The sequence below is a fragment of the Mus pahari genome, chromosome 2 (assembly GCF_900095145.1).
Source record: "Mus pahari chromosome 2, PAHARI_EIJ_v1.1, whole genome shotgun sequence".
Lineage (NCBI taxonomy): Eukaryota > Metazoa > Chordata > Mammalia > Rodentia > Muridae > Mus > Mus pahari.
In genome coordinates this window covers 120,025,574-120,036,682 of record NC_034591.1, presented here as the reverse complement: position 1 = coordinate 120,036,682, position 11,109 = coordinate 120,025,574, and positions in this window count along the sequence as shown.

Genomic DNA, 11,109 nt, shown 5'->3' with positions numbered 1-11,109 from the left:
CACACACACACACACACACACACACACACACACACACACACAGAGAGAGAGAGAGAGAGAGAGAGAGAGAGAGAGAGAGAGTGTTCTGAGCCTTTGATATTGAAGAAACCTGCATATAGATTGGAAATATTAATAGCTGCCTGTGGGCAACTAGAAATATCAATTAAGTCAGCATATAGCAGATCACTTTCCCAAGGCAACCAAACTTTCAGGAAGAAAAGATGAAGGAAAAATGTTTAGAAATATGGGAAGAGGGAACGAGAGAGGGAATGAGGGAGGAAGGAAGGGAGGGATGGAAGGAGTAAGGGAGAGAGAGAGAGGGGGGGGGAAGAAGAAAAGACAGAAGAGGAGGAGGAGAAGGAGAAGGAGGAAGAGGAGGAGGAGGAGGGGGGAGGAGGGGGAGGAGGGGGAGGAGGAAGAGAGGGAAAATGGTAAACCAAGAAAGAAAAAGACTTCTTATTCAGGGGTCTGCTCAGTAGAAGCTGATACCTCTAAATGTCTATATACAAGAAGTATCTCACAGCCATGATCTCCATGCATGAGCCCATATTTTTATACAGTAGCAAATGCAGGCAACACAGTTATGCTTGCTGGCCAAAGCAACAGCTTCCAGCAAGTCTGGAACCAGAAGACAGCCTTCAGCCAGAATGAAAGGCTGTGAAAGATACCTTCTGCTGCTGTTTTGGGCCTCACTCCTGGCTCTCTCTCTCCACTGTCTGACACTTCTCCACGGAGCACACACCCCTGATCTATAAGAGATCCTAGGGAAACACTAGCTTCTCACCAGTCCAAAAAAAAATCTGATCACATTAACTTCAAAAGGTGAGAATTTTCTCTCTTATGATGAATGGAGACCCTGCCAACTGAAAACACGACTACTGGACCACAAAGGAGGGGGGATGGGCTCTCATAAATAGAAGCAGAAGGTGAGAGAGATAGGCCAGTGGACTGGAAAAACATAAAAGGTATCAAAAGCAGTGGAGATTTTCTTCTTTTCCTGTTGATTTACTGCCTACCCTCTGGCTGAAGCATCATTTGGTATCATTCCCAGGGCCGGGGCTATTGCAAGAGCATTGCCTTTTGGCAAAGCCAGTTGCTAGTGATAATGGCATCATTCCTAGAAAAATTGTTTAGTGGAAGAGCTGTAGTGTTGGAAATGGCATTGCGGTCTAGCAGTTCCCAACAGTCACAGATCGACTGGGATTTTCTGGCCAACTGCTGTAATAAAAGGAAGGCAGGATGTTCCTCTGAGGAAAAGATCCTTCAAAGGCAACCTTGGAAACACAAAGCAGTTTCCTTCAGTTTAGAAACTAACAAAGCCAAAGACCAGAACAGTGACTCGGCAGAACCACAGAGAGCCCGGATTCCCTTCCCTTTTCATTCCTTTCTCCTTTCATTCAAGAACAAAACGACTTGCATTAAAAATCAAAGGACAATGACTCTGGGACAAATAGAGTAAGTCACCCCCCCCTTTCATGCCCTGGATCATTAATACACGTGGTTTGGCTCTAGGAGCTCGTAGAATCAGATATGTTTAGTGGATTATTAAAGGGCTATGTCATTGTATGGCCGTGAAGAACCTTATCCCCCCCCCCCCCCCGAATTAAGTCAGTGGCAGGTGCTATCAAATCTCACACTTTAGGCACCCATTGACTACCTCTGCAAATCAGGAAGATGTCTAATCCTCCAATCAGAAATATCTGACGTGGCTAAGCTACTGTCCTATTGGTGGTTTGCTCCAAGGTCCTACGTTATCAGAACTGACCTGAAACTGTATTATAGGGTAAATTCTTAGTTGTTGAGGAGTTCTGTAACTTTTATTTTAATTTTTTCCTTTTTATTTATTTATTTTAAGCTCTAGATTTTATTCCTCTCCCAGTCCACCCCCATACCACATCCCATACCTCCTCCCCATACCCCCTGTCTCCAGCCCCCCAACCCTCAACCCACCAGACCTCTAAACTCCCTGGGGCTGCCAGTCTCTTGAGGGTTAGGTGCATCTTCTCTGAATAAATCCAGACCCCATCGTCAGTCAGTCCTCTGCTGTATGTGTGTTGCTGTATATGTGCTGCCTGGTTGGTGTTCCAGTATCTGAGAGATCTCAGGGGTCCGGGTTAATTGAGACTGCTAATCCTCCTACAGGTAGCACTACTCCTCAACTTCTTCCAGCTTTCCCCTAATTCCACAACAGGAGTCAGCAGCTTCTGTCCATTGATTGGGTGCAAATATCTGCCTCTAACTCATCCAGCTGCTTGTTGGGTCTTTTGAAGGGCAGTCATGATAGGGCCCCTTCTTGTGAGCACTCCATAGCCTCAGTAATAGGGTCAGGCCTTGCGGCCTCCCTTTGAGCTGGATCCCACTTTGGACCTGTTGCTGGACCTTCTTTTCCTTAGGTTCCTCTCCATTTCTATCCCTGCCGTTCATTTGGACACGAAAAATTATGGGTTAGAATTTTGACTGTGGGATAGCAACCCCATTCCTCATTTGATGCTCTGTCTTTCTGCTCTACAAGTTCCCTCTTCCCAATGTAGGGCATTTCATCTAGGGTCCCTCTCTCTGAGTTCTGTGAGTCTGTCACCTCCCAGGACTCTGGTACATTCTGGAGGGTTCTCCCAACCTCCTCCCTCCCGAGGTTGCATGTTTCCATTCTTTCTGCTGGCCCTCAGGGATTTCAGTTCTTTCCCCCACCCAATCAGGTTCCCCTTTCCACCACCACCCCCATCCCATTCCCTTTCCCTTCCAGATCCCTCCCAGATCCCTCCCAGATCCCTCCCAGATCCCTCCCAGATCCCTCCCAGATCCCTCCCAGATCCCTCTCAGGTCCCTCTCAGGTCCCTCTCAGGTTCCTCTCAGGTCCCTCCCAGATCCCTCTCAGGTCCCTCCCAGGTCCCTCCCAGGTCCCTCCCAGGTCCCTCTCAGGTCCCTCCCAGATCCCTCTCAGGTCCCTCCCAGATCCCTCTCAGGTCCCTCCCAGGTCCCTCCCAGATCCCTCCCAGATCCCTTCCAGGTCCTTCCCTCTCTACTTGTGGATGCTTTCTTCTCCCTCCCAAGTTTTGTTTTGTTTTTTACTTCTGCATATGTTGTTTTGTGCTGCCATAAACTAAGTGTTTGGATGAACCAATTATGGACAAGAGTCCACTAAACTTTGAACTGAAATAAACACTACATTTTACTATAGTGACAGAAATAAGACTAACAGAAACTTACCTTGGTCTCGTGATTACACCAACAGGTAAAAACTAAAGATAACTCAGCAAGCCTGATGTAAGCCAGATGTAGTGATTAGAATATGATTGGCTCAGGAACTGTCACTCTTAGGAGGTGTGTCCTTGTTAGATTAAGTATGGCCATGTTGGAGGGGGTGTGTCATTATGGAGATGGCTTTGAGACCACTCTCCTAGATGTCAGTCCTCTCCTCCTGCCCTTCAGATGAAGATGTAGAACTCTCAGTTCCTCCTATACCATGCCTACCTGACTCTGTAATGATTCCTCCCATGATGATAATGGACTGAACCTCAGAACCCACTAAATCAAAACTATAGGAGCTTATAATTGATCAGTCATATATATATATATATATATATATATATATATATATATATATATATATATCAACAAATTCAGAGAGCAAATTTGGTAAAATTCAACATCTTCTAATGATTAAAACTTCTCTATATAACAGGTATACTAAGAATATACCTCAAAATACTAAATGCTGTGTGTGAAAAATCAGCTGTTGAGCTGGATCAGTGGGTAAAGGTGCTTGCTACCAAACCTATCAATCACAGTTCTCTTCCTAGGATTCACATGATGAGAGAACAAACTCACATACGTTGCTCTCTGACTTCCTCACATGTGTCACATGTGCCACATCACATGCATGTGCAAATGTGTGTGTGCCTATACAGACATACATACACATACATTCACACAATAAATAACATGGGAAAGATAGTATAGCTAATATCACATTGGACTGCTAAGTGTTGAGTGTGTTTCTTATAAGACCAGGACTGTGACAAGGACTAAAACTTTTAGAACTTTTTATACAATTGAAAGTATTAACAAGAGCAAGAGAAAGAGGTAAGCATTCGCGGAAGTGAAAGGGAGTTAAGTTACCCGTGTTTTTAGAGAATGTGGTTGCCCACATAGAAAAACCTCAATATTCTATTAAAAAGGTGTGAGAGTTGATCTTAGCAAAGCCTCAGCCTACCAAGATCAGTGTTGTAGAACATCATATTTATGTGACAGTATTGGACTTTGTGAAAGGAAAAAAACAACAATCCCATTCATAACAGCGACAACATATCTTAACAATACATAGAACCAAGGAAGGGAAATGTCAATAATAAATAACCTCAATTGCTGCTAGAAGAAATTATAGAGAACACAGGAAAATAAAAAAAAAAATCACACTGTGTTCATGGATCTGAGGAATCAACACTGTTAAATTGAGCAAGATTCTTACACTAGTTACCTTTGTCACTTCTGTCATTAAATATCTGGCAGAAGGCACCTTAACAACATAAGGACATATTTGGCCTCGTGGTTTAAGTGATTTTACAGTCCACCACAGCAAGAAGGCTTGTTGGCAAAAGCATAAATTGGCTGGTCATGTCGCAAACATAGCCAGGAAACAGAGATGAATGCGGGAATCCTTGACTCCAAACTAAGGATAGTGTCATCCATACTCTGTGAGTCTTCTCTTTATCAATTAAAGATCTCTGGAATCTTGGTCCCTGATACAGCCTGAGGGCCAAAAGTGGGTCTCCTCTAGGATTCCAAATCCTGAAAACTTGTCTCTGAATATAACCCATCACACCACTGAAAGCCATGTACAGATTTCATTAACTTTCTCTTCAAAATATCACTTTCCTCATGGAATTAGGAAAATAATCCATAAAATTCACATACAGAGTTACAAAAAGCAATCTTCAGCCAAAACAAAACAAACAAAAAGCTGGGCCATCACAATGTTTGACTACAAAACATTCTGTGAAATTATACCAACCAAATGCCATTGTTGAACTCTAAAAAGTCAGATTGGCTAGAGCAATGGAATAAAGTAAGAGGGCACAGAAGTTACCCTACAATATATAGACACTTATTGATAAAGGCACCAAGAACATACTGTATAGATAGCCTATTCAATAAATGGTATTAGCAAAATTAGATGCAGAGAAATAAATCTAGCTACATCAAAACTAAGTCAAAATAAAAATTATAACTCTGAAATTCTGAATCTACTATAAGAAAACGAAAGGGAGACACTGAAGACTGTTGGTATAGAGACAGACTTTTTAGATAGGACCCCAAAGACACAGTCATGAACAAATAGGTAAACAAACAAGTGCCAACAAAGGCAATAATAAACAGAACTGAGATAACTTGAAGAATGGTAAAAAAATTCAAATTATTAATCTCACAGAGGAGGAACATCTTAACATTTTATATACCTTAAAAACCTTTAACTCGAACTAAATTATGAGGCTAAAGAGATAAGAGGAAAGAGAGGGGTGAATGAAAAAGCCAGATGGATACCTGCTATTTTGTAAATCTGTTCTAAAGTTAATTTTAAAGAATGCTTGAATGGAGGTACTCAGTGTGGGTAAATAATGCCCTCCCTCTCCCCGAGGCCAATGAGTATTGATTTAAAACTCTGGCACTATGTGTGGAATACCTCCTTATTAGTGGTTGGCTAGAGAGGCCCCAAAGGTCCTGAAGACATTAAAAGCTCTAGTCAATGTACTTGGGTGCTCACAGAACAACATCATAATATCCTGTTACTGAAGACACCAGACAGCCAGATTGCAGGACATGGAGAAGTCAAACAGGATCTAACCCATAAGTTTCCTCCTGGTTTGCATTCATAGGGATGAAAAGTGTTAGGAAAGCTACAGGAGAAAAAAAAATCAATATTCTCCAATACAGCTGTGGAATGCATGAGCGACAATACTGACCCACCTTATAAAATATGATTCTGAGAGAGTGGCATGATTATTATGGAATATCCCCACCCTTTATAATTGTATTTTTGAGTACCAGAACTCATCTGGCTTTGTTTTTAAATTGTGGGTACAATGTGATCAGTCATATCCTGCTTGTGCTAGCAAACCTTCCTGCCATGATAGATTGCCATGTTTCTTCAACTATGAGACAAAAATAAACTCTCATATCTTTAAAGTTCTTCTGTGTCACATGTTTAGTAATAGCAATAGGAATAATCAATACAAGCAGTATGCTCAATTTAACATGGAACTTATGCCTTATACTGTAAACCTGGTAGAACACTGTTGGCTGGAGGGGAAAGTCAGACAAGTTTCTCCTACCAATGTTTTGATCAATAGACATGGAATCCAACACCTTCTAAAAACTATATTCATATCAATAGGTTAATGATGCTACTCGATGCTATCACCAGAGAAGCTTCTTTGTTTTCAGTGGAGATCAATTAACATAGTGGCTCTCATCAGGTCACAGTGTGGACAATAAGTGACTGTGGAGTCCATGGCCCTAAATGGACATCTGTATCACCTCCTCCAATGTGGACCTCATGAAAGAAGTGATAGAAATAACATGAAAATCAAGAGTGTAGTCAGAAGTGGTGCAAAGTAGTGACTTTTGGACATGACATAGCCATTGTACCACTGAACTCAAAGCATCTGTGGTTACCTCAGAAGATGAGCCCAAGTCTAGAACCATGCCTATGTATCTTGCAAGGGTAAGGGGATCACGAGGCGCCACATACACTGAGGGAGTGTGGGTTAGTGGGTGTGGGAGGCGCATGTATTATTTTCTTCAGGGATTTTGTTACTGATAAGTTGCTCATGCTGAAATAAAGAAGCCAGTGGAGAAAATAAGGCATCAACGTGCAAGGTGGTTACTAGAGAGAAGGGTTTCTCATCCAGGGCATCATAGGTTTCATATGTAGAAAAAAATGAGGAGAATGGGGTTGTGAAAACTTGATATACAACAATAAAGCTATTGAAGAATAAAATAAAGGGCGAAAAAATCTAAATACATACATTAAGAGAAAACACGTAACAACAAATTTAGCCAGTACATATGTGAAGAAAAATGCTGCATATTAGTAATCGGCATGTCCTTGATAGATTATCTTGCTAAGATTAGTAGGCATACTGTCAAATGCTGCTGAGGAAAAACAGAATGGAGAACATGTGTGTATTTTGTTGGAATTTTAGAGTAGTATATCTACCGTGGAAAACCATTTGGAAATCTTCTTAACACAACAATATAACTATTGCATGGTCCATCATTTCCACTCCTGAACGTGCAAATAAAATTATGACACCAAAAGCTTCCATATTCTGCCTTGTTCGTCACAGCACTCTTCACAGAATTAAGTATGTACTCACCCTAGATGGAGTGATGAATGAAGAAAGCATGGCACCAGTGTGTGTGTCTGTGTGCGTGTGTGTGCGCACACGTGCGCGCGCGCACGTGCGCATGCTCTCTCTTTTTCTCTCTGTCTCTGTGTCTCTGTCTCTGTCTCTCTGTCTCTCTGTCTCTCTGTCTCTCTGCCTCTCTGTCTCTCTCTCTTTCTCTCTCTCTCTCTCTCTCTCTCTCTCTCTCTCTCTCACACACACACACACACACACACTCACACACAGATACAATGGAGCACTATTGAGAACTAAAGAAGAAAGTGGATCTTGCCATTTGCAGGAACATGAATAGACACAAATGTTATCAAGTTAAGCAAAATAAGCTACACACACACACAAACACACACACACACACACACAGAGGGTGAGGGAGGGAGAGAGGGAGACAGAAAGACAGAGAGAGACAGAAAGAGAGAGAAAGAGAGAGACTGAAACTGAATGAAATTCAGTAAAGACCACCAAAACATAGCTGGGAGAAATTACTCATCTGTTTTTTTTATATATATATATCATAGTAATTATGATTTTCAATAGTTTCTGATTCATCTCATGACTATAAAAGTACAAAATTCCCAACACAAAGTTAGAAGATAAAGAGGGGCCTGTTGCTCTGATCTGATTCTTAAATTTCACACCCATGTCATTTATTAGTACAAAGTACCCTACTAAGTGTAACTAGGATCAAGTCTCAGTGCAAATACTTAAGTTTAAAATGAACCTAGACTTCATCTGAACTTTGGAAAAAAGTATTGGTGCTGCTTTATTCCTTATTAGCTTATTTTAACACTTTCAAAACCAATGAGTCAATTACAGCTGTTCGGGCAGTGTTTAGGATCTAGAATTAACACTTTTCCTTTCAAAATAACCATGTTCATTGAGATTATACAGAGATTATACAGGCCCATTTTACTCATCTTTAAACTCAGGTCAACAGGCTTGCAGAGTAAACTCTTCACATACTGATGTTCTTTTAGTTTTGATTTGAGTCAGGGCTTTCAGTGAGCAGAACTTTCACCTCCTCTGGTTGCCCTGTGTCCATCCATACTTGGATTACACACCTGCATTTCACTATTCACGTCTTTCAACTTTAAACTGCTGTAAGAAATATGGAGTATGCTCATTTTCTTTCTGGATGTTTCCCCATATTATCTATCTATTTATTTGTTTGTTTGTTTGTTTGTTTATTTATTTATTTTAGAATTTTGATTACTGAGCATCTATCTACTGATCTTTCTGAAAATTTCCTGAGTTCCTTACATTTATACACTTGATGGCTTTTAACACGCCCATACACATACACACTCCTATTGGTCTTTTTTTTTTTTTTGACTATTGAGGTACCTTGCCTTTAATTCCTTAGTTCTTTCCATTTCCAACAAGCACACTGTTCCCACCTCAACCCCTTATTATAAAGATTGTTTGAAAAGAGTTAGAATACTGTCATATGCCTCAAAGCATTTTTCCTTTTATTACTACAGCCCAGAGAAAGTTGATTACTTATAAGCATTACAATATCAGTTGGAACCATATGAGTGTCCTGTTGGTCTCTTTTATCTTTTTCAGGAGTCTGCTGAAAAAAAATATACCTTTAATTATATGGATGCTCTGGCTATTTTTTCTCTACTAATTTTCCCCTTATTTTTAAGTTAAGAAAATCTTTTAGTATATCTACCACTGATGTAACTGGAAATTTTCATTTTAGATAATTTATTTCCATTTAGAGGACTCATAATTATTTATTGAAAAGATTCGACTTGACTTAATTTTCCTAGTTTTAGGTGTGTTTGAAGAATGTTTTCTTGTATTTTTTAAGGCTTAGTTATAGATTATTATTATTACTATTATTATAGTTATTATTTGAGGTTACCATAGAGATTCCAGCTTCAAACTCCCAAGTTAGCTTATTGTGACTTAGATCTTGTAGCAAATCTACTTTCTCAGCCTCCAAAATAATGTGAATACAGAACTATGCCACCACATGTTTTTCTTAGATCCCAAACTGTTAGTATGTGATACACTAAATTAACAAAAAGAACTCTATTTTCAACAATGAATATGTTGTGTTTGTTTTCTTTGAAAGGATAATAAAGATTTTGGATTTGATTTTATCTTCATTTGAAGTATTCAAAACTACATGCAAAAATGCAGGACTCCCATTTAAAAAAAAAAAAGCCATATGTATTAGTGTGTTCCTGTACTTCCAACATTCCTATAGTAAGATGTGATGTGAGGACACGGTATGATCCTGAAGTCAGCAGATAAGTTTGCTTGGAGCAGCAGACAAGAGAGACCCTGCCTCAAACAAAGATGGAAAGTGAGGATCAACTCTGAACGCTATGCTCTGACATCAATACATGTTCCGTGGTACCTACACAACTGCAGTCTCACACACACATACACATACACAAGTAAAAGTTAAAATATGTGTGAAGAGCCATAGGAAAAGCCCAAAGACTTGTTTCCATTCATAACCCTTTGTCTCAAGAAAATATTCAAACATGTAAGCAAAGTGAAGCCTTTTGGTTTTCTATTAGAACAAGCTAAAATTATTCCCACCAGAACTGCACTGGTAGACACAGTGAAAGTGGTTTTCAAAGCTGAAGGAAATGTTGCCATATGGAAACTCAATTCCTTTTAGAAGAGAACAGACTCCTAGCGACAGTAAATATGCTGGTAAATATGAAAGGCTACTTTTCTTTTGGTTACTTCTATATGACTGTTGAAGCAAAAAAGGCTTAGCTCTTGCTTTCGATAAAACTAAGATAATTTCCCAGTATCACATGAAATATGGTTCCATATATGAAGATTTATTGAAACCACCCCTATGTCCTAAATAAATATGCATCATATTCACAATGTTAATTTCATCTAGTGTTTTATTATTAGCACAACTGCAGAAACCTGCAGATATTTTATGGAAAAAAACTCAGCTCAATTAAATACAAGCCAAAAAAAAAAAAATCTTTTCAGATCTAAATTTTGCATCACTTCTCGAGGAAGAAAGAGATCATTAAATTATGATTTAGTCACTGGGCTCTTTGCTGATGAGAATATAAAGCACTTGAGCATTTGCATTTGAAAACAAAATGGAACAAATATAGCTAGTGCACTTCAAAATCAAAGGACTTGCATTTTGTCTAAATGTGAGCAAATTGCTTCAGTAGTACAGAGTAAGTTTCAACTGAGTACTGTATGGGATTTTTTTTTTTTACCTCACTATGATTCTTGGAAAGTTATTTGTGGCAGAAAGAAACAGCTAGCACTGATAAACTGATAAATATCTTACCATGAGATTAACCACCATCTCGTACATCAGACATACTGTATTTGGAGGGATAGTTCATTTTTGTCCTCAGAATGGCACTGAAAAAAATCCAAGCTAACATTATTTGGTTGAAGATTTCTGGAGAACCAAATCTAATTCCTGTGAATAGCAGCAGGAAATATTTGTCATAGGGCATTTTATCCAATATAGTATTGTTTCCATTCATTCAGGTCAACGTCAGAAAACAAGGCTTTTAGTTCTTATAAGTACTTTTGCAAAATTGTAGAATAAAAATACACACAAAAAAAATCATAATATAGGCCAGGTGTGGTGTCGCTGGCCTGAGCCTATGGTGGGAGGATCATAAGCTGGAAGCCAGCCTACATACTTAGTGAGACCTTGTCTCAAGAGCAACAAAAAGAAAGAAAGAAAGAAAGA